This window comes from Sphaerodactylus townsendi, linkage group LG07 (genome assembly GCF_021028975.2).
Source record: "Sphaerodactylus townsendi isolate TG3544 linkage group LG07, MPM_Stown_v2.3, whole genome shotgun sequence".
Classification (NCBI taxonomy): Eukaryota; Metazoa; Chordata; class Lepidosauria; order Squamata; family Sphaerodactylidae; genus Sphaerodactylus; species Sphaerodactylus townsendi.
The window spans coordinates 56,791,269-56,816,468 of NC_059431.1; the positions used below are offsets into that span (position 1 = coordinate 56,791,269).

General features: G+C 41.3%; 1 protein-coding gene across 5 annotated transcripts in view; it reads right to left on the reverse strand.

The window, feature by feature from the left end:
- The window catches only part of SEMA6A (semaphorin 6A), a 200,784-nt gene extending 182,634 nt beyond the window's left edge, over positions 1-18,150 (reverse strand). For 3 of the 5 annotated variants that reach the window (XM_048502853.1, XM_048502852.1, XM_048502851.1), the window contains exon 1: positions 17,587-18,148. The gene's annotated coding sequence lies outside the window, so the exon portion shown is untranslated. Of the gene's footprint in view, positions 1-17,014; positions 17,147-17,586 lie in introns of those variants that run through there. The other 2 variants (XM_048502849.1, XM_048502850.1) reach the window with 2 other exon arrangements.
- Positions 18,151-25,200: the final 7,050 nt, after the last annotated feature.

A 25,200-nucleotide genomic window follows, 5' to 3' on the forward strand; every position in this document is an offset into this window, starting at 1 on the left:
GACAAAAATATATATTTATCTCTGACAAGAATGTACAATTCCTCCATTATTTGTCACTGAAAGGACAATGCACATTTCTTGTCTTGGAGGTGCATTGTTGGAATTCTGAGAATGAGAGTGCTTTCCTATATTTTCTTCCTTCATCAGCTTCATCAGTCAATCTTCTCTTTCTCTTTATTTATTATTACTGGAAATATTTGTTAGCCTCTTTCTCCCTTGCGGAACTCAAAGCAGCTTACAATATTTAAAAAACAATGATATAAAAACATAGTAAAAACCAATATGAATAAAACAATTACAAAAACATGCAAAAGACCCCAATTAGACTCCAAATAAGTCTGTTAATAAATAAAAAACTAAATCAGTCAAATACAGTCCTAAATACAACTGTCTTTAGCTGAAGGTTGACAGTGAGGAGCCAGATGTATCTCCCTAGAAAGATTATTCTACAATTGTGGGCTGACACAAAAAAGGCCCTCTCTTGCTTGCCCATCAGATGAGTTTATTTGATTGTCAAAGAGTCAGGAGGGCCTCTCCCTGTGACCTTAATTCAGAGGTCTTCAAACTATGGCCCTCCAGATGTTCATGGACTACAATTCCCATCAGCCCCTGTCAGAATGGCCAAGTGGTAGGGCTCATGGGAATTGTAGTCTATGAACATCTGGAGGGCCATAGTTTGAAGACCCCTGCCTTAATTCCTAGCCAGGAGCATATGGGAGAAGATGGTCCTTCAGATACCCCAGTCCTAAGCTAAAATTAGCTTTGAATGAAAACAACCTCTTGAATCTGGCTTGGGACCAGACTCATAGGCAGTGCAACTGTTGTAGTATTTGGGGTCATATGCTCCTGGTAGCTGGCCCCAACCAGCAGTCTTGTTTGGTTTTGTCTTGTGAAAAGGCTTTCTTGTTGCAGAGGTTCACCCAGTGTTGGATTATTTTTGCTGAAGATTCTGACTGGCCCTGATACTGATTGGCTCTTGGGAAACACTGGAATGTTGCCTTGCAGTTCTTTTGTACATTTTTCATTTCTGGGATAGAAACCAAGTATAATCATAATCTTGAACAGCTGCCTGAAGGGGCTATTGCTTTTGGCTCCTCACCAGAGGTATCCCCAACACTGTTTGTTGCTAAAGCCTCTTGCCAAAGGGTAGCTTGTAAGAGGTAAGCTCTACTGCTTTTTTGCTTTCAGTACTTATAAAATGAAGCATATAAGACAAAGGGAGGTCATTGGTTTAGGCCATTTTTCCTCAACATTGCAGTTTTTTTGTTTTTGTTTAGAAAGGCTGAACCATAGTGATAGCAGAAGCTAGAATTTTTAACCTACTTTCACTCATGTTTCATTCCTTGTTATGTTAGTAGTATTATTCTCTTTTCAGAGACTTGAGCTTCCTCCTCTTGTAGTAGCAAAAGGAGAATTGAGCTAAGTGGGCATATTCATTCCTTCTCATATGATCAATTAGTGGGTAAAACCCATAACTAAGAAACATCCTATGATCTGATTAGCAGTGGAATCTTCCATGGTTGGCCTCTGCATATGCCATTCTGGGTCAAGCTATCTTTTCCCCTTAGGTCAGGTAGCTCTTCCTGATGTCCTTCTGGCATTTTTTTAAGTCCTCCAACTCTATGATAGTTGATGGAAGAAGGGGAGGAAAAAGGGGGAGGGAATCTGTTTGCTGTTAAATTAGCATTTGGGGACAGGTTATGTACAGTGCCATCCTCAGCAGAGCCATATTGTTTTAAGTTCACTGAAGTTAATGAGCTCAGAAAAGTTCAGTTAGTGTTAGGATGGCACTGGTATGGTCATTCCCATGCATGGCCTTCACAGAGACACAACGGCAGAACCAAGTACTGCAAGATAAATGGAGGACTCCAAATCTTTTGTTTGCCTTGTAATACAGATGCAGGGCAGGTACAAAAGAAAAACATTTGTCAGGAGCAACTGGCAGGCAGAATGACCATACCAGTGCCATCCTAACACTAACTGAACTTTTCTGAGCTCATTAACTTCAGTGAACTTAAAACAATATGGCTCTGCTGAGGATGGCACTGTACATAACCTGTCCCCAAATGCTAATTTAACAGCAAACAGATCCCCCCCCCTTTTTTCCTCCCCTTCTTCCATCAGCTATCATAGAGTTGGAGGACTTAAAAAATGCCAGAAGGACATCAGGAAGAGCTACCTGACCTAAGGGGAAAAGATAGCTTGACCCAGAATGACCAAGTCGAAGGAGGGTAGGGCCAGAGAACTGATAAAAGTGTTAGGAGCAGAGAGGCACAGTCTCTTCTCTTTCTGCTGGGTCACTGAAGAAAGCAGATCTCTTGCTGGGCTGTGAAGGGAGCAGCCATTTTTGAACCATGTACTCATCCAAGGAGCTCACTCAGCCTGCCAGGTAATGAGAACTCTTTGAGAATTGCAACCTTCTAAGCTTTAAGGGCCTACCCTATTTTCAACAACTGCTAGGGTATGTTTAGGGAGAGAGACAGAGGATTTGCATTCATATCTCCTTTGCTCAATTTGGTGCACTGCTAAAAATATACCTGTGACTGTTTTATTTTTAATAAATACTTTTTAAACCTTAGATGTGGGGAACAGTTTTCTGTGCCATGAATGACCCACTGTCTTGGATGTGCTATCAAAATAGGAGGGAGGAGGAAGGCTGGCAGCTGGGGAGCAGCTTTTCCTCCGGGACCTCCAATCTGCCCTGTGGAACCCAGGAGAGGGGAACCAAGGGAAACTGAAGCTAGGCCTCATGGTAGGCAAGGAAGTTGGGGAATCCTGATCTTCCCCAGCGGGCTGTTCCTCAAACGGTCAGGTGGTGGCAGCGATTTATCCATAGAGAAAGCTAGCCCTGCCCAGGAAAAATTGGCAACCCCAGGAGAGGCTTGGGAGCGGAATAGGGCCTGCCAGGCAAAGCAAGCCCGTTTCACCACAGGCTGTACTAAACATTTCCTCTCTTCAGTCCAATGTTTGCCTGAAGAAATAAAGTATGAGTTTATTAGAGGACATTCATAGCTACACAGATAAAATTCTACTTACGTTACACAATCACTTTCCTAGAACACATTACAGTGAATATTAGATGTTTAATTTAGGATATTTTTCATTAAGATAGTGAAATATCAATAAGTCTGAATGGTAAAAGCTTACCATTTATAATTAAAAAGTACACATAATTCCACTAGTGGTGGGATGAACATTACTAGTGATTTATAACACTGTAGTGTAATATATTCGGAAAGCTGTTCTTCAAATAATATTAGGTGGACTTCAAGATTCTGAATCACAATGACTTTGTAGGATATGACAGAAAATGTGTAATAAATCAAATATTGAGCTAATGGGCGTCTGAACAAAAAAAGGAAGCATGTTAGGTATTTCAGTCTTGTTTAATTTTGTTGTCCCTACAAACGGTACATTTAAACATCCATTAGGTGGCACAATCTTTACCTAAGAACCTGTTTATATATACTGGGATCCCCAATCTTTTTGAGCCTGTAGGCATACTGGGAATTCTGATATAGTATAGTGGGTGTAACAACAAAATGGCTGCCACAGAATACAAAATCAGCCAAAAAATGTTTGCCACAGTTTAACTTCAGCAACATACTGCAGATCCTTGTGCTGTGGTGGCAGCTGCCGCCAAAGAAACATTTTTTTAAAAAAACCCTGCCCAGCCAATCAAATCTCTAATAGTCAATCAGAAGCTTCCTGTCCCCAACCACTCCCTAAAAACACTTGGCAGGTGCCAGAAAAGGTGTTGGCAGGCATCATAATTCTCACAGGCACAATGCTGGAGACCTTTGATATATACGATAAATAGCAAAGGAATAATAAGTAAAGAGGAGTATGAAGCCATATTCCAATTTACTCCAATTTCTACATGGAATAGCCACACGTGACTACAATATAAATATATTTCATGGTCAATCTATCCATGCTACAAAACCTATACACAAAACAATACAAAACTATTCCAATATTATCTGCGTGTTTGTCCCTGCTCATGATTATCATCACATCACTATGGGTTGGGTCACTCTAAACAGATGAGCACGTGCAAGGGAGGTTGTTTTTGATGTCCCCTCCCCCACAGCAAAGACCTCCACGCTGTTCATGGAAGTCCCCTATCCACCAAGAACAGATTTTAAGACTGCTGTAAGGAGGGAAAGGGAGGAGGGTTGTACTTCAGTGCATGAAGTTCTTTGCTGCACAGATCGTTTTGGAGGGATCCAAGCCAATATACATAATAAAGTTCCCAACTTACATTTTAAATTGAGGAAATCAAATTTTTGCAATTACACGGTTTTATTTGGACAGAATAATGTTAATCAATAGTAGAGATGCTTAAATACCTCCAACTTTGACCAAAGTCACCAAATAATACTATTAAAACTATTAGTATATATCATATAATCATATTGTATCAAAAATGATATTTTTCCACTCACATGGAAAAATTATTTATTAGTAACATAAGACCAGTTACTGTAATATAGACAGCACTAGGTAGTTATTAATTTGCAAATGTTAATTTATGTAAATAGTTGCACATTAGGTTGGCTATTGGCTAAGACTGTTCTAAATTTGTCAGCAAAAAGACTTTTCTTGATTGACACAGTCAGACTGACAGCCAATCAGAGCTATTAGGTATATCTACATAGAGCTGCCAAAGAAGTGTGTAGCTGCCCATTTGTCAGAGGCCAATTTTCACCTCCCTTCAGTAAAATAGTTGAAGATAGCAGGAGAAGAAGCAAAAAAGCTACACTGTGAAGTTGCAAAGGAAGTTCTTCCTTCCCTTCAAGCTGCAGGGTTGAAGCAGAAGGACTGCTTTTAATATCTGCAGTGCAAGATGGAGGGTAAAAAGATTTCATTTCTCTTTCTCCCTGTCCAAACTGCATGTAACTTTTAATCACTGCACTGGAAAATGGAAATGGATGATTTTTCCACCAAATATGTTCTTCTTGCAAGAGAGGGAAGGTATAATAAAGTCCTTGAAATATTTTTAAACCCATGTGTAAAACTCTTCTTTAACACTAACAGAACTTTTATTCATTGAAACATACTTGGAGCCCAGTTTTAAACGAACATGAGAACAGAGAGCTGCCTTACACCAAGTCAGTGTATCAAGGTCAGTACTGTGTGTTCTGACCAGCAGTCACCACCCAGGATTTCAGGGGAAGCTCTGGCTGTGGTTCACATCACCTTCACCTGACCCTTTTAGCTAGAGAGGCTGGCGATTGAACATGGGAACCTGTACGCGAGGCAGATGCTCTACTACTGAGCCACGGCCCCTCTGCTCACAATACTCTTTTTGTAGAAAAGTTGTACTCGTAGAAATTATAAATTAAAGGCAATAGCAGTACAGTACATAGTTATTCCAATTTAATCCCTACAAAATCAATGGGCAAAACTTGGACTATGTCTGAACAGTGCAGTTTAAAATTCTATATATTATACTTACTTCTACACAAGAAATACTTTTTTCCTTTAACAGTGTGTAAGTGAAACCATATCTAACCTGTGGCTAATCTAATTCTAAAAGCAGAAAATGCAAATGAATTAATTTAAGCAACCTTTACAGTCTGTGATCTAAGATACGCTTTCTTTAATATCACTTTTCTGTTAGCACAACCAGCCTGCACCCTTACAAGTATTGTAAAGTGATCAGGACATATCCCTTTCGCTGTCAAACTGAGTCTCTTCAATACTCGATACACTAACAGAGGTTTTCTTTACTTATTGGGGAATGGCTTGTGGTCTCATTGCGGGGGCTTTAAGTTAAAATGCAAAAAGAAATTGATCCTAAGCTTCTGAAACCCAAATTATCAGCCTTTATATCTATTTTACAAGACAAGGCTGAATACTATTTGACACAAGGTTGCACATAAATGCAAATATCCATAAACACACAATGCAAGACTGAACAGAATTACTCTTCTAAGTCCACTGAAATCAATAAATAACTCTGCTTAGGACTGCACTTAGTATATTAAAAAAGTGTATTACTCAGGATGATGAAATGCCAAACTGACTGTGATGCTTATCCTGGACTGAAAAATAGCCAACTCACAGTTTTTTTAAATAAAAAACTCACCACTTCTTCAGATTGGTTCTGCTTCTGTGATATTCACATTGTTTGCAATCCTATTGTACAGAATCAACTATGATGGTTGATATAGATCTTTGCAGAATTCTCTTCTTGAACGGATAGATTTATGAAACTGTCTTATTTAAGCTGGCAAGAAACATTTGTTTCTAGCTTGAGATATTATAAATAAAGTCTGCTAAAACACCAACCCCAAACCTGCTCATGCTGGGAATTTTGCCTTCACTCCAATGGAGAAAGGAGCAGATTCATAATTTTTGTAGTAACAAAGCTGTACAATATTTTTAAATATCATATGCAGAAGCATACACTATATAAAAAGCATATCATGTTAAGGCTGATGTTCATTAAGGGATACAATTCGGATATACTTAGACATGTTAATAAATATCATAGATCAGGTATCCCTGACATTGCTGCTTTACTAAAGACAACAAGAAAATGTAGTTATTCTTGTTCATTATGTTTTTGTAAAAGTCTTACTGATTTCAATTGGACTCTGAGTCAAATAAGATACGACAGCAGCAATTCCATGAGTTTAAAAACATAACTGACTTCAGAAACAAGTGGACTAGAGTGGTTCTATTTTAACATCAAAAAGTGCATGCAGGTAAGAGACTGTGAATCCCCCTCACTCCTGTGAATCCCCCTCACTAATTACCTGCCCACAGTTGCTCTCCCCCAACAACTTTTCATTCAGATAGAACTTTCACTACCCCTCATTTTCATACCACTTGGGAGTTCACATCAAACCACCCTAACCCTGTATGTGACTGAGATGGTTCTATGGCTATTGTCAACTTCACTTTGGCAGTAAATCTCAAGGAAACCAGTGGGTCTTCAACAAAAGAAGCTGAAACAATATTTTTCCTAAATGGTCCTGGTGGCTGTTCTGTGATATGAATATATTAATTTATCTTCGCATTTGCAAACTAATGTCATTTGTCCTTCACAGTGTTGTATCCACAAGTTCGAATGCTAATACCATGCAACTGTGGATGCTGGATGAATGGCAGTTTCTAATCAATAATGAATAGTATTGGTTCTCTGAACATTAAAGTTCAGCTCCTTTCATTTTAAGCTTGACACATTGGTATATCAAGCAAAAAAACTTTTCAGTATTAGTATTTATTTATTTTATGTATACCCCGTTGGGGAACCAGTTGTGGCTCACTGTAGTGAAAAGAAGGTTAAAATAAAGGTAATAATGGTAACTACAAACAATTGTAACGACAAACCAATTTTTTTCGTTAAAATATGTCATGTAACTCAAGACATTTTAAAAACAAATTATGTGGATCACGCCATAAACCCTAAATACCCTAATTTACTAAACTATTTCTTAGCAGCTCTAATGGAGAGGCTTCCCCTGCAATACATGAAAGCAACCATAAGTCTCTGAATTGTATTTTTTTAACCAGCAAGAAGCAAATCCTGGAGTAAACATCAGCTGGGTGTGCACATAACAAGGTCCAGAGAGACTTATCCAGAAGTTGCCTCTTTTAATCCAGCCCTGAATTATGTTTGGAAGCTGTTTTCTGTTCTTTAAGAGCTCTACAACTGCCAGAATAACTGCAAGGCTTGCAAGTCCTAGTATGTTTCAAGCCTTTCCCAAGGCACCCCAACGCTATCTGAGGCACTGAAACTATGGCAACAGAATAAGAAAGCATCTTCCATGATTAATAGATGAACAGACCAAGGACGGTTTCAAACTAGGCCGCAATTTAAGAATGGGAGAGGTTTAGCACAGCATCAGTGTCAAACTATCACTAAATAGATTTTGATAGCCATCAGTAAAATATTGTTTTCAGTTTTTCTCATTTTAAAAAAATTACAACTACCTACTCCCCTACTTTTCTCTCCATTAAAAGGTGTTTCCCATGCAAGTGGCAAAGAAAACAATCTCTAGAATGGAACACTTTTGACAATTACAAGACTTTGCCATTTCAGAAGCTACTTGACTGGAAAGAATGTTGGACAAAGTATTCTAAAGTTTCTAACGTTTTATTAGAGATTCAGAGGCAAGATCTTAAATTTCAGTAACTGAATGTAGTTACTGTAGTTATGTAGTTAACCAGCTAGCACCAATTTTTTCTTTCAGGGAAGTTTTTTGCAAGGCTTCTGTGGTCATGGCAATATTGATAGAAAGTGCAGGGAATAAAATCTTTTTAACTAATGTGCACAATCAATATAACAGTCATAGTCCTACGCTAGAAAAGTCCAACACTAAACTCTGTAATTAAAAAATCTTTAGTTTCCTTCTCTATTTGCTGAAAGCAGCTTGTACATAGAATTCACCTGATTCTGTTGTTGTTTTTTTTACTTATGCCAGCAGCCTTATTTTGCTGGCTAGTAAACAGACACTCAATGGATCCTATCTATTTCAGTATGGTACAACTGATTTAGTTCAGTACAAGTTTTGCTTGGTAACTAAAGAACAGAAATGGGAGGGTCAAAATAATCAGCTTGGCTTTAAGCATCTGTCCTGAAATACTGTACATAGGAATAGCTATTATTATCAATACTTTAAAAAGAAAGGTCAGCTTTGCATGCAGTTGGGTTACCATATGTCTTTTCTCTTGAGATGCAGCAACTGGCAGCTCTGTTAATAGCTGTTTTATCATTTTCCATCCATGCTTCAACCTCTACAAATACAATTTGGGACTTGGTTTTAAATAGAAAATATTATTATTTCATATGAAAATGGAATACTTCTTTTAGGCTGATAAAATTCCATGCATAAAAAGTCTTCAAGAAAGCTAAATGAGCATAGTGTTTTCTATACACTATTGAACTATGAGTGTGTATGACAAGCTTCACATTATGAATAACAACTGCTGATTAAACCAGTTTAAATTAAATTATGGATCTGAAAAACCACTTGGATAGCCAGTTTTAAGTTATTTGTTTTATACACTTGCTGTTTTTAGGAAGCAGTCAGATTTTACCAGCATCACTTTTTTTCACTTCTTCCTATGCTTCTTTATTTAGAATTAGCAGCTTTCATTCTTCTTAACCAGGGGTAGGGAACCTGTGGCTCTCCAGATGTTCAGGAACTACAATTCCCATCAGCCTCTGTCAGCATGGCCAATTGGCCAAGCTGGTAGAGGCTGATGGGAATTGTAGTTCCTGAACATCTGGAGAGCCGCAGGTTCCCTACCCCTGTTCTTAACTGTCAAGAATAGTACTTTCTGTATAAATATATTTTAATAACTATTTTGCAACAGTCTGAATATTTCAAATGTTCCAATTTTTTCCAATGTTGTTTTTTATCACTTTCAGAATACTAGGGCAATACTTGATGTCCAAGTTCCCAGTGAGGGGCTTATGTGTCGTGAGCACTATTTCAGACTGAAGTGGGAAAATTCATAACTGAATTATCTTCCTCCCAAAAAGTCTCATCTAGAAATGTAATAGTACAATCTAAGTACAAATTTACTATCTCCAGGAGAGCTAGGCCTATCTTTGTCTTACTCTACTTTTCATCCCAATTTGGCTCCACAAATAGCTTAAAAGAACTGAAATCCCCCATAGCCACCTTAAGCCAAGAAGAAAGATGATATACCCTGTTTCCCCGAATAGAAGACATCCCCTGAAAATAAGATGTAGTAGAGGTTTTGCTGAAGTGCGAAATATAAGGCATCCCCCGAAAGTAAGACGTAGCAAAGTTTTTGCTTGGAAGCATGCCCGACGAACAGAACACAGAAAAATAAGACATCCCCTGAAAATAAGACATAGCGTATCTTTGGGAGCAAAAATTAATATAAGACACTGTCTTATTTTCGGGGAAAGATGGTATAAGTATTTTTAAAGATAAACTGACAAATATAACAACTTCTAGACTACCATAGGTAATTCAGTGCCCTGACTCCCAAATGAGCCCTTCGGGGATAGGGCGGAATACAAATCAAATCAATCAGTAAATAAATGGAAGCCAGTAACTAAAAAGTATGTTAATATGTCTATGGATCACTTCATAGGCCTCCATGTAAACACACCCACACAAACACTCTACTGATTTCAATTTCAATAATCAATTTCAAGATTACATCCTTTCTACATTTTTGTTGTAGAATATTAGATTGGTTCCGAGAAAATTCCGAATCAGATAAACAAGTGCCACTGACCTATTTTTAAGCACGACCCGCTGCCTGCCCCCCCCAAATGTCCTTGGATGTAAGCAAGTTTAGTCCCACTGAAATTAACTCACCTTAAACCCACTTATTTTAACTACTTTATCAGGATAAAGTGACTTTTTTGTTATCAAATCTTAGGCCGTTTCCGCACGGGCGTTTAATGGTGGCTTGGGGACGGCAAAAACGGCGTCCCCAGGCCGCCATTCGCTTGGAAGTGCACTTGTTGGGGAAACGCCGGCTGGAAGCCGCTGCCGTGCGAACGGCAGCGGCTTCCCGGCGCTTCCCCCCCTTGCTCCCTGTACTTACCTTGTCCCCAGGCCTCTGGTGCGTCGCTGAGGCCTGGGGACACGCCCCCCTGCCCTGCACCACTGGAGCAGGCACACAGGGCCAGGGGGCGTGTCCCCAGCCCTCGGCAACGTGCCAGAGGCCCAGGGACACGCTGGGTCGGCTGGGCGCCGGTGCTCTGCGGCTCCGGCTGCCCGGCTCTTTCTAGGACCGTCCGTGCGGACGGTCCTAGCGTCATCGGGTCGGCGTCGAGTACGCCGACCCGGCCGCTTCCGCATTTGTGCGGAAACGGCCATAGCTGACTTATGGTGACCCTGAGGGGTTTTCAAGGCAAAAGACATTTGAAGGTGTTTCACTATTGCCAGCCTCTGTGTCTGGACCATGGTCATTCTTGGTTGTCTCCCATTCAAATACTAACCAGGGCTGATATAGATTAGCTTCCAAAATCTGATAGTATCTGCCTAGTTTGGGCTATTCAGGTCTGGGAAAATTGATATATTAGTTGAGTATATTCAGTAAGATTAACTGTTTAACTGTAACAAACAAAAACCAAACAAACAAAAAGAATCACCCCTTGACATTTTATGTTCAAAGTCAACTGCTGAATACTAGAAATTTAGGCAGGATACTTTCCATTGACCATAATTGAGACCTCAATCCATGTACTTCTTTGGGAGCTGACCATGCTCATTTCACCATTGCAGCTAGTGGAAAGATGCAAGAGACAAAACCAGGGCCTTATCAAGCAACATCAACTAGGCTATTTCCATGTCCACAAATGCCATGCTGTGATGTTAAACTATAGGATTTGGTGAGGTAGGGCGATGTTATTTCAAAATGTTATAAACTGAAAATTACTTGGGGAAATGGCTCAAAACAGGAACTAGTTCAGCTCATGAGCACCAGAACTGACTATGTGAGTGTGATCTACCAGCAAAATTTGGTAAACTACAGAGTTCACAAGTTGTAGACCTACAGAGTTGAAGTTTTGTTATTGGATGAAGAAGATGGTGCCAGCTAGCATCAATAAACAGTTTCAGTGAGGTGTTCAAAATTTACTGAGATAAATATAAATTACAACTGGAATCCAGATCACTACAGCCTCTATTCTTATAAACTTGGTTCAGGCTACAACACAGCCTTGTCTGATTCCTGTTGTTGTTACTGTCCTGTGATGGCTGCAGGCTCCTCAAACAGCAGCTGTCAGTCTACAGACAGCTGAATCTCTTTGACAGGTGAACTGATCACCGTATATCTTTTACCTATCTTGCAGTGGTGCTATGAAACTTAATTAGTTAATTACTGGAAGCCCTTCACAACCCACAAGTTAAAGACACTGTGAAGAAATCCTACGCTCAATTTAGGTTTGCTCTGATGAAGGCAGAAAAAGCTCTGGGGGAAATGTAGATGAAGAATTTCAGAAAAGAGCCAGATTAAACACAGGGATGAAGGGTCTTATGATGATACACATTTTGGTACTTTATGCAGGTATCAGTGATAAACTGACATTTCACTTGTCTATACTAGTTATGAGATGAGGAAATCTATGTTCTCAGCTGGAGGAAAGATGAAACTTATTCACTGCACACTCTACATTAGACAAATTAAAGCAGTGACAACCAACCTTTTTTCACTCGCATACCCCTTGGCAACCCATTTGCCTAAAATTGTATCCCCACATTAGCAAACCCATTATGTAATTTTTTTGCATACCTCCAAATGTTCTGGCACGTACCCTGGGGGAACCACTGCATTAAAGGTACTTGCTTGGCTAAGACAGTATCTGAAACTTACTCAATATAATCTAGTTCTGACTGATTTTAGGTTCATTAGGATGTGGCTTTCAACAACACTTCAATAAGAATGAAACACTCAGAATCATGCACTGCAGTTGTTAGTTTTTTACACAAAATGCATGATCCCTTTAAAATCATTATGGTTTCACAATACTCACTAAACAAGAATGTTTTGCTCTAAGCCTGTCAATACTACAAGACTTGTTTCATTTGATCCAAATTGTCCTATTGACTTCAGTGAAACTACTCTAATGGATAATAACATCTGTGATGAGCTTCGAAAGATCAGGGTCATCACAAATTATTTCATAACAAACATAACTCTCTCTTCTTTCTGCCTTCGCCTGCATCAGTTTGTCCCAAGAATGTAAAAGGTTACCATGTGCTTTGAATTCTCATGGACTACTTAGTTGATCTTTAACCATAATGCTCAGCACCTCTACAGTACACTAAACATTCATCAAGACAGCACAGCAATGTTTTCCAGCAAATAGGCAGGATGTGTTAGGTGAGGTCAATAAAATCCCTTTTCATGTCTCTGCAGCTGTAAACCATGTGAACTCCTTTCATATGTATTTGTGTCTGACTATTTTAGCTTTTCAAAACAAGATGACAAATTTCCCCTTTCCTTTACCAAACACACAAGGAAGTTTATTTCTGCATGCTTCCTTGTAATGTGCACAATTCTATTTCTGATTTTTCACAGGTCATTAAGGTGTCTTCTTTTTATCAATGAAGACAAACCCTTGCCCTTATCATTGCCCCTCCCTCCCAGAACAGCAATAGCTTTACTCTTCAACCTCTGAAAAGCTAATTTCTACTTTTGTTACCATTAAGTAGCTGAAGATGCCAAATACACATTCTTTATCTATTTAAAAGTTTTTTCTTTTTTAAAGAACAATGTCTTAACACATAAGGAAGATCTTTTAAATCATAAAATACATGCATTATTATTTAAACTAAGGGCAAAGTGTCAAAAACTTATCTGAATATCTAATTTTTTTTCAGTTCAGTGCTCCTTTGAGTTTTTCTTTATGAAAGCTAGTGGACCAATCTTCTTCTGCCGCCTATATATTCATCCTCACTACACAACTTTTTACAAATAGCCCCATCCTTAAATTTCTCCTTATGTTATTAAACTACTATTAGTCAGTACACAATCATCCTAAGAAGGGCTCAAGGTCACTGATACTAAAGCTCATGTTTTAATATTTACTTTTGTTCAAAGAATGTCTACTCAGAAGATTCAAATGTCTTTAGGAGTTATAGCTTTATATGAAATTATCTATTTTGAAATGAGATAGTTCAAATTCCAAAGCATATTATACTAAACAGAGAACTCACAATGTTATTTTTTTTAGAGAACTACACACTTGTCATCTCACATGCTTCAGCAGTACTACTGGATATAAAATATGGTTAATACTTTTAAAATCTTTTAAGCAGTTTCAAGTGACTGGACTTTCTTCCACTCATCCCCCATCCAATTAAAACAAACACTATTGAACAATCCACCAATTTCCATTAGGTGGTATTTCTAAACAAGAACTTTTGAAAAATATCAAAACTTTCTAATTTGAAAATAAGTTATTCTGCAAAATTTATCTTTTTCTCAAATGTCTCTTTAGTCACTAAACTATCCCTAATTAAATCAATGGACTTGTGATGAAGTGATTACACCCAAAAGCAAGCCGTTCAGTTTCAAGACCAAAGTAAGTGTATTCAAATAATCAGTCATTTCCTTTCATAAAGGATATAATACAAACTGAACAATTTGTTTTACACAGACAAATAATAACAGAACATAAAAGAATAATAGCTGGAGGGAGACAGAATTCTGCCATTTTATTTAATGTTAGGTTAATAATTAAACTTGCCGGATTAAGATTTGTGCTGATAACTTCTAGGTAATATAACTTGCTTAATGCTTGCATGCAAATTTTAGAAAGGCGTACATTCCATTATGTTCTTGAATAAAATGGGACTTATTTCCGAGTAGACCTGCTATACCCCCCATAATGTCTATATACTTTGCTAAAGTAAGGTCCCATCTAAACTGATTGTCATAGCACTAAAAACGTTAAAAGAGGTATAAATCTGCTGAGTTTCTATACAGACCCATTCACTTCTTAGAAGACTGATTTATTGTAAAAAAAACCCCAGATATAGATATACATAATTAGACTTACAAGGAAGAAAAAAAATTGTTATAACAGCCATTGTAAAGCAGACTATTTGGGGAGAGGTTTTTTGTCACTGTTCTGTTTGTATTATATCCTTTATGAAAGGAAATGACTGATTATTTGAATACACTTCAACTACATAAAACTGGTACACTCCACTTTTTGCTCAAAAATGCTTGGAAACCAAAAGAGATGGTGACTTCTACATTCATCCTCAAGAGGATTTATACTCCACTTTCCATTAAACTTTTGCAAAGCAAAATGACATGTGAGCCAATTATCTCTGCAAACACCTATTTCCCTAACTAACAAAACCTAAAACTTTCCAGCAACATATTCTGCCCAAACTGGATTTCCTGGGTTTATAAGCCAGAATCCTTTGCCCAGATCACATTTGCATAGTAACTGTTAGTTCTGTTGTGACTGTTCCAAGGAGGGCAGCAATCAGTTAGCAGCCCTCAGCCTTCTCCCATGAGCCTATTCAGTTCTGCTCCAATTCTCCGACAGACCAGCAGGCAAGGAAAACAACACATGGGGACTTGCAGGCTCCCACTTTCACTCATGCAAATTCACAGCCAGAGCACTTAAGACATATTACTCTCAATTGAGAGCTTTTCATGCTTGCCCAGCATACACACAACTCAAATCCCTCCCAGCAGCAGCCTTCCCCACCACCAGCATCCAGAACTTTCCCTGCCCCCTCCTGCCATGCTCATTTTAAGTAGTTGAAACCCCCTGGCCCCTCTGCTATTCTACATCCACACTGGACAGGGAGATTAAGAAGCTTCCCAGAAACTGTTCCTTCTCTAATGGGGAATCTTCATTAACCCTGCCTTCTTCGGTCTGGGTATTTCCCTCTATCTAGTCAGCACTTTTTAAAAGGCCTGGGGAACAAAAATATCACTGTGCAATCCAACCCTGGAACCACCTTTCACAAAACACTAGGTCTTCCTAGTGTTGGCTGTATTCCCCAGGGCTCAATAAGAGAGGTGATTATGGCATGTTTGGGAGCTAGCGTTTAATTTCCACACAAAAGGTTTTGAAGTTCAGACCAATAGGAGGTAATCAGTTCTAACCAGAGGATCTTTCCCCTAACCCTACAAATAGAAACAAGTTACAATTACTTAAATTGTGAGGGAAGATCACTCTGCACATGCTCAATTGTCTAGATTGTTTTATTGACTGGGTTTTTTATTTAAATAGTTTGACATGTTTTATTAATTTACTGGCTTGATTTGTTTTAATGGTTTATCTTGGTTTTGTTTTATTGGTTTCAATGTGAGTAAATACATGTGCTAAATATATAAATAAATGCTCTTATTTAATATTAGTTCCTGTGATGTTCCAGAGCAGAGTTCTTACATTGAAAAAAGATGTTATCACTACTTCTTGACTCAAACTGATCAGTGAAGAGGTGTGGAAAAGTTGTCTATCAACTTCCAGACAAAACTACAGGCGCAGGAAAAGATATGCATGTACCAATGTGTACTGGCTGAAATGAGTAAATTTAAACACATGACTGGACAAAGTAAGGAGTTTGCTCTCCTAAGTGATCATTTTGAGGCTCCCATTTCTCTATTATTTATTTTCCTCCTCCACTGCATCTCCAAAACACAATGAGAAGTCTTCCCAGTTCTGATTTTCCTAAACTTTAGCCAGAGGAAACATTTAGCAAGCCTCAAATCCTTCTACAGTCTTCTACTGATAACTTCCTTCTCTCAGGTTATCTTTACACTCACTCGAAGAGGTTATTTACCATCACCTTTCTTTCCTCCCACTTATACTACCACTCCCCACTGCTGTTTTCTTCTCTGCTTCTTGGAGAAGCTGTCTTCCATGCTCAGGTTGGTCAATAGCAGTGGTAGGGGAGAGGGATGCAGGTGAAAATTGAGATTGCCCTTAAACACCCCCCCCCTTAATCCCCAGGAGAGTCGGGGAAGAGGAGCAGCTACTTAACTCCTCCTCTCAAAAGGCTGCAGGAGGGACTTCAAGGCGCGAGACAGAAAGAAGTAGCCCGAGCGCGCGCGCCCCTCAGGGCCAGTGCACGATGAAAGGCAGCAAGAGCAACCTTGCCCTGCGCCAGAGCTGAGTGGCTCTGAGGAGTCAGCACCAGTCCCTGTTTTCCCACATATGATACATATCTCTCAAACGCACCCTCCCATGCATCTTTTTTCCGAGCGCAGCCCATCCGTGTTCCCGATAGAAGGGAACTAAAAGTCCCCCATTCTCTCCCCAACAGCGGGCGCGACCCCCGGGAGAGCAGCCCTGAGCTTGCGTCAACCCCTGTCCCCAACCTCGCAAACAAAGCCGGAGACAGGCGGCGGCGGAAGCGCCCGCAGACACAGCCCCACCACCCTTCAGGGACCAGGGTGGGCACAAGAAGGCAGAGCGCCGAACGGGGCGGGGAAGCGTCGGCCTGGCGGTGGGTGGGGAGACTCCCCTTCAGCCCTAAGTTTCCCTCCTTCCCAAAGAAGCATCGCCGCCAGCCCCTGCAGCCGAAGAGCCAACCTGTGTCCCTTCCTCCGCGCTTCTCCTCCTCTGCCATCACATTGTCTCTGAAACAAAGACTCCACGCCCAGCCTCGCCCCCAACGAAACCTCGTGCCGAGTGACGGGACGAGCGACGGAGATCACCGAAGGCGCCGGGTCTGTTGAAGCCAGGCGACCACCCCTCTTGCACTGCCCGGGCGGACGAAGTCGCCCCAAGCTCCTTCTCAGCAGCAAAAGAAAGGGGGGGGGGAATAACAGGAGGGCGCGCTTCCAGCCTGAAGGAAACGACAGCAAATGCGCCCAGTCCTCGCCTGGGTGGTAGTTTGATGTAAAGAAGAGCCTGACCAGAAATCCCCTAAGCGCCCCTAACTCCCCACACCCATGAAGTCCCGGCCAGGGGAGTGGGGCCGCGCCAGCATCCAGCGCGCCCGAGCCCTCGCCTGCCTCGAAGCGCCTCTCCAGCACGCCCCGTCCTGCCGCCGCCGTGCAGGACCCGGCCAAGCCCAGCTCCTCCTCGCCGGGCGAGCTTTCTCCAGCCCAAACAATGCACGCAGCCCCGGCACGCCGCGCGGCCGCGAGTTGTTCGCCTACCTCGTCGGTGCGCGCGTCGGGGAAGCTGGAGGGCTAGCCGGTGGAGTGTCCCATTTAGTAATCCATTTACGGAGCTCGCTCGGCGAAACTCGATCCCCTCTCGCCTTTGCAATCCTTTGTCATTACTACACGGGCAGCTTCAGTATTGCGACTGGGCGCGAGAAACATGCGATGTGTTCATCTTCCACGAAGGGAGGAAAGAAGGGGGTAGGGTGGGTGTGGGGATGGGGGGATCGATCCAGAGTCTCGGTTGTTCCTTCGGCAAACGCCACTCCAGTAATTCCCCGTCAGACGTCTCTTGGGCGAGAATTCCTTCCAGGGGCTGGTCCTGCCCTACGCCAAAAGCCCCCCGGGCTGGCGAGCCTGGCTCTGGCAAACTCCTCCGAGGCAGGCGGTGCTGCTCGTGCCCCGGCAGGAAAGCGCGGCTCGCCCAAGCTCTCCTGGTCATTGAAGTGTGTTTGGGGAGGACTTCGCAGCAGCAGCAGCCACCCTCGCGCGCGCGCTAGCTCGCCCAGTGCCCTGCCTCTCCCTTCCCACTGCTAGCCTCCGTCCCAACTCTTCTGTCACTGGAAAGCGGCTGGGCTGGAGGCGGAGTCAAATCCCGGGCTGGATTCTCTGGAAACGGACTCGTCCGATCCTCCTTGCCACCGACACCCACATCGGCGCGCGAAGGAACGAATCACTTCGCGAGTGGAGAGTAGCGGGCGGGAGAGGAAGCACGAGGTGGAAGCATTAGGAACTCGCCAACTGAACTGCCTTTCCCCACCCAATGGCACAGTCCAGAAAATGGGGGAACTGTTTCTAACCCTCTTCTTTTCTTCCCGCACAGTTCGTGTACACAAGACGTGGAATGGAGCCCAGAAAAAAAGGGCACGACGACAAGCTCACTCTGCTTAATTAAAAGGCTTTAAAAAAAGGAAGGAAAAAATACTCCAAGAGACAGCTGTAAGAAGGGATTTGTTCATCGATTTTCTCAAATGGAAAAGTTTAAAAGGATGTACCAAGTCTTTTTTTTAATTCAGCCAGCTTGTACCGAGGCAGAGATTTTCATTATCTCAAACGACACGAACCGAACAGCTAGTAAGTAGAGGGAAACATGTGCCGAAGAAATTGCTAAGTGATTTTTTTACAGCAAGTTCAACACCAGGCTTTAATATACTTGAAAAGCCTTGCGCACCTTAACCGGGATTCCACTGACTTAAAGGAATATTGACAGCGAACTCCGATGCTTCACGAAAATCTGATCCGATGGTCCCAATGTTTGGTTTCGCCATCTTGCACTTACCTCCGATGACCACGTTGCACCTTTCCCACCAAATAAGACGCAAACTCGGGAGACGATGTTTCCAAAGCAGCACTTCTAAGCACTTGCATGAATATAAGAAAGGCAAGTAGCTGATACCGTGTTTCCCCAAACGCATCGCCTGTAATAAAGCAGGCTTGCGGAAACAAGCCAAATTTCATTAGGTTATGTTTTTTTAAACCCTCCAGCACCCATCTCTCCCCAGTTTCCCCTCATTCAAATGTTTACAAACGTAACCTGGGTATTCGACAAGCAGAATCCGAGGCAAACTGCGCGCCGGCCTGCCTAAATAATTTGCTAGGACGGAAATACTGAACTCTCGGTGCCCTGGTTGTGCATCGTGATTGTTGCATGTGTAGAATACGCTGCCACAGAGGCGTTTGTTTCCATTATGCAGCTCCTTGAGCAGCTGCGAGTTGGTTTTGTTCCTTCAGAAACTCTTATTTTAACTTCTACACACAAATGTATCTTCCTTCTGGTTTTGCTTCCACGGCTGTTTCACGTTCATCTCTACCCGCCTTTAGAGTCATAAAAACGTACACATTTTCATCCTACGTAACCAGGCTGGGTTCAAAGTGAGAGGCGCAGCAGTATCTTGCTGTTTTCTTCCTCGGCCAGAAGGGGACGCCATACTAGTGAGGCTTTGGAGAACAGCGAGAGGCGTGACCGAACTAGCAAAGTTGGGTTCCTCCACCGCGGTGCTGCTCTGAAAGCTGAAAGCAATTGAAAAGCAACATGCCATAACTTTTTGGGTGACAGGAGCGGACCCGCTAAGTATGACTGACTGCGGCAGCCTGCAGGCTCTGCACAACTACCGAAGCGAGTCCGTCCTTTGGCATCTTCTGTCTCCAAGGTGCATTCGGGCAAGGCATGTGCGCACCCAGCAGAGCCCTCTGGACGCACACAATATATAATACACTCAGCTGTTTTGTTGAGTTTTTAAGGATGCTAATTTAACCCTCCCGGGAGTTGACATCACACTACAATGTTCTTTGGGGACGCTTTGGCACGCCCGTCGTCGGGTCCTCTCATCATCAGTTTTGCCTTTCTTGTTCCCCTTTCTCCCAAATCTCAGCCTGATAGCGGCTACTGGCACGGTTAATCCATCCCTTTCTCGGAGCCAATCAGCCCAGTGAAAAGCTGCAGCAGCAGCAGCAGCGTTAATAAATTAATCCCCTGGTTTCCCAGCCGGCCAGCCCCTCCCCCCCCCCCTTTCTCCCGGTTGGGAAACCCACAGGCTGCCGCTAATCCTAATGCTGCTTATTTAGATAAGTAGCGTCACCAGCGCCCCCAGCGACCAAATTGAGAGAGCACAAGAAGAAAGACCATCTCGCCTCCGACAGCATTTAAGAGCACTTCTCACTCCGCGATAGATTTACATGTTAATTGTGTCTGAGAAAAGTTCTTTAATTGCCAGCATTAAGCAGAGCAAACGGATTGCTTCAAAAAAGATGAACCAAATTAATTCCGGGGTTAGCTCTTTCCCTTAGAGAAACAAAGTTAAGCTGTCTTGTTTGTTCTGTGGCTGTATTTGAATATTAGGGGCACCGGCACATATTGACTTTTCAAGTATTAGATGCTGGTGTTTCCTTCTACCTTAATGTTGTTTTATTTAAATGACAATGTCTTGTTTATTGTTTCACAGACAATGAAGGGAGGAACCTTTCAACAGTTTTAAAGATAATAAAACACAATCCGTACAACAGTGACGATGATTTAAACTGAAGCTTCATATTTTAAAAGATCTGTAATGCATATTTATGTCCATCAACCCATAATCTGTTTTGAGGGGAAGACTATTAACTGTTAAAATCCGAGACCCTAGGAAATCTTCTGTTGATACACTGATTAGAATAGACACCTATTTGTACAACCAAAATGGTGTTGATTCGGAACAGGAGATTTAGCATATGTTGAAGCACTCATAATTGCTTTGTCACGTAAGTTACACATATGTGTAAGTTTAGGCATGGAGCAGTCACCTTGAGAAGGAGAATCCAAAAGAGAGATAATTTTCCTGTCTCCAATCTTGATCATTCAAAACAAAAATAGCAAATGCTCTGGTAGTATCATGTCAGTTTTCAAAAGACCTGCACTGCAACCATGCAATTTTTGGGCAGCTGTGCACTGTCACCATAAAGGTGAGCTGAATAGGGGAAGAATAAATCAGGAACTGCTTTTCCACATGCATAGGCCACTAGAGGAACAGGGAGAAAGGTAGCTATGGCTTTGACCTTCTTTCTAGAACTTCCTTCTACAAATATATATTATTTAAAAAGCTGCAAATATGTCTTCTTCCTCATGTCCTCCTTCTGAACTCATCGTTGTTAGGTAACCCGCACAGGATTTTTCCATATACAGCAGTACTTTCCACCCAGGAATGTAATGTTTCAGGTCTTTGGATTTGAATCTAAGGCTCATTCCGCACATGCAGAATAATGCACTTTCAAACTGCTTTCAGTGCTCTTTGAAGCTGTGCGGAATGGCAAAATCCACTTGCAAACAGTTGTGAAAGTGGTTTGAAAACGCATTATTTTGCAAGTACGGAAGGGGCCTAAGTAATTACAAGAAACTACATTATAGGATGTGGGGAAATCCATGGCCACAGATCTGTGGACCATTTACTAGACAATTGTCCTGGATGACAAAGCAATTAGGGAAGAATGATATGTTTTAACTGTTCCTTTTCTGCTTCAAGTCTACTTCCCTGGCTATTGGGGTTAATCAATCTATCTGCTGACAACAATCAAATTGTAATCAATCTTTATGTTTTATGGTTCATTCATTAAGCTTCTTACACTAACACATAGTTGCTTAGAATAGAATATATCGTACACATGCCACATTAAAAAAAACCCCAACAAAAACCCATTACAGCATGACTACCTGCTACAAAATATTTCAAAAAGGGTAGGGTTCTGCTGTTATTTTAATGGTAAACAAACCAATTCCAGTGTTCCAAGATAGGATTTTGATAGTTTACCTCATTTTGATTATGATACCATATCAAATATGCCTTATGTTGGACTGTCATAATCATCTCTATAGTTAATCAATTAATTGGTTAAAAGCAAAATGATTTGCAAGCTAGGTCCTGTACTACTTATTCAGAAGCAAATCTCTGATTAGACTTATTTCCAATCGAGCAAAAAATTGTAAGATTGTAGGAGCAAAAATGCAGGAGCTAGGCTTCACTGGATTCCAATTGACACTTTGGGCCTCCAGTTTTCTAGCTGGTAATGATGGAGCAATTCAAACTACTGTGAAAGAACCTCAATTCAGAGCAACACATGGAGACTTCTCAATGATTTTAAATTGGGATAGAAAACATAACCTCTAAAGTCCTGGGAAGGAGCTAAACTATAACCTGAATTCATGTAGGACAAAGAAGAACCATCTCCCTCCTGTTTTGCTTGCACTAATGTGCAAGTGTTTCCAAACAGTGCTCTCACTGTATCACTGTTCCCTGAGTAGCTCCACAGCACTCCGTTGTCCTTTGTATTCAACAATCATTCTACTGTATTTTGTTAAATCCTTTGCCCAATTCCTTTTAGCTCCTTTCATTTTGATAAGAAATTATCATTGGAAAAATTCAAAATAATACTAGAATGAAATTATGTGACATAAATTCCAGTGCCTTTTAAAAAGCACTTTGCTTCATAATTTCTGTATCTTAAGGTGTTTTCATTCAGATGCATAACACAGGCACAGGGGTTTTCCCATGCCTGAAACTGTTTTCTATTTTGACATTCTCTCAACTGACCTGTGTTGACAAGCACAATTTGTTGTGCTTTGGAAGATATCTATTTTCCAGTGGATTCCTTCACAAGTGCAATTGCTTAAAGATTATTTATATTTTCAGATCCAGATCAGTGGAAGAACTGGATGCAGTCAAGAGATTGACTGTGTGGTTACAACAAGCATGGCATTAAAATTAAAATAATTGCATGGTTCTGCTTTTCAGCCTTTCACTTTTAGATAATGAAAGGACTGCAAGAATTGAGAACTGCTTTGATTTCAGAATCTAAATGACACATGAATTCATTCACTTCCTATGATGCTAGATTACAAGGAAAATATTTTTTCTTGGCTCAAGTGTTTTCTTCTCTAGACATTTTAAACTTAATGTGTATTTAGAGTAATTTTCCAACTAAAGGAATTGAGAACTCATATACTGTTTATATTACTTTTGATTGGAAATTTTAAACAGAAGTTACCAAACAGGATAATTGCAAAGGATGGATGCATTTTGTTAGTAAGAGTACTTAAATAAAAAAGGAGAAGGAACTGAATAGCTTGATTTTTTCCCCATGGTGCATTCTGGCCTCCAGAGGAATAAATTAGTATACCCTACCCTGAAAGTGGTATAGTTATGAGAGTGTTGTAAGAATAAATCCACACAAAGGGCCAAATGATTCAGTTATGAAAATTATATAATTAATTAAAATTATATGAATGTATTGTGTGTGTTTTACTACCAGTTAAAAACAACACAAGTGGGGTCCTCAATAGCTTTTATTCCAAACATATTACCACAAATATAACACAAATGGGCATAAAATCCAGTTTTCAACTCTGACCAGGAGTTGGTCCAGGAGTTTCAACCTTGACTAGGAGTTTCAGCCAAATGGCCTTCCTCTATGGTCATTAATAAAGCTGGTATACATTCCAAACTATAAATATTACTTTTTAGGATCTTTATGACTGTGGTGAATTGTTTTGCAGAATTAATCATAAATAACACCAGAATGTCCTTATATAGTATAGACTTCAACTAAAAGTTGGCCCTTTCCCCACTTTCCTTAAGCCCCGCGCTACTCTCCTAAAGTAGCGCGGGGTTCAGCTGCCCTCCCCACTTCAGGGGCGGCGAGAACGCAGCCACCCCGACGCTGCTTCTCTCGCGCCCCCTCGACGTGCGGAATTTCTGGCGCCTTTTCAAATGGCGCCTTTTGACAACCCCGCACAGAGCGCGGGGTTGTGGGGATGCCGGGCGCGCGCCAGGAATTGCGCGCGCCGGGAATTGCCCGCAGCAACCCTCGGGCAAAGGTGAGTGGGGAAAGGGCCGTTGGTACATTGAGCCAGGTATATCTTTTTCATGAAAGAAAAGATGTTATATTTAAACTTGCTTGTAGAAAAATTGAACAAAATATTCTAGTCATAATGATGTCAATGGAAAGTCTGGAACAGGCATAAAGTAATAAGGTCTGGAATGACCAGTTTGAAATTCCCGCTTTGTTATAGAACCTCAGTGGGAGACTTTGGACCAGTCACAACCTACCTCATGGGGTTGTTCTGTGGATAAAATGGAGGACAGAAGATCAATGGTGCCTTGGATCCCCACTGGGAAGAAGTCTAGGATATAAATATAAATCATGATGATCTAATAATTATCACAACAAGTTTAAAAAGTTAACTCTTAAACAACATTCACATTGGGAACATTCTGTTGCTAGTTCAGTTCTCTACTTCCTTGACACTCATCTCATTGCTTGTAGTGTTGCCATTTTTTTTGTCACTTGCAACATAGGGAAGACAAAGGTATCCACAAAGTGGTTGGGAGCATCAGGGAAGATGAGACCAAACAGGGTGAGGTGACCAACAGAGGACCTATGGGTTAAGTATGGCAACAGGTCCTAACAGCAGAACAAGGCTGGCTGGTTCATGTGGCAGTGATGTGGGGATAAGGGGTGCTACTAGTATTAAGACAGGCCATGTTTCAGGAGGGCAAAGTTCAGAACTGGAAGGAACAACTCAGTTCTTGGAGCAAGATTTTAACAAAATAGTACTGTGGAGTTGGGCGGAGCTGGATTAGGATGATCAGTGGTGCCCTCAAGCCCACCTTATTGGCCCTCAAACCCACCAGAGAAGAGAGCACCAATAAGGTGACCTGGGAGAATGGCATGTACAAACTCATGGGGAAAGAGCCTCTCCAGCATGAAATGTAATGGGAATTGTTGACTCATTAAATTTGTTGCTTGTACAGATAAGGTGAGTTTCATCTGCATGGGGAAGGGGGAATGGAGTCCTGATTCCCACCCAGATCTGAACACAATGAAAAAATTGGTAGATATGAACAAGACACAATTCAACAACGACTAGTGCAGAATTCTACATCCAGGTAACAAAAAACAGGAAGCATGCTTACTGGATGGAGGATACACTTCTGGATAAACATACCTGGAGTACTGTGGGCAGTTTTGGAGGCCTTACATCAAAAAGGATGTGGACAGAACAGGGACGTAGGTATAGATTTTTTATGGGGGAGGGTTTGGGTGGGGCCCACACCCATCCCTGGGGAAATGGCCACACTT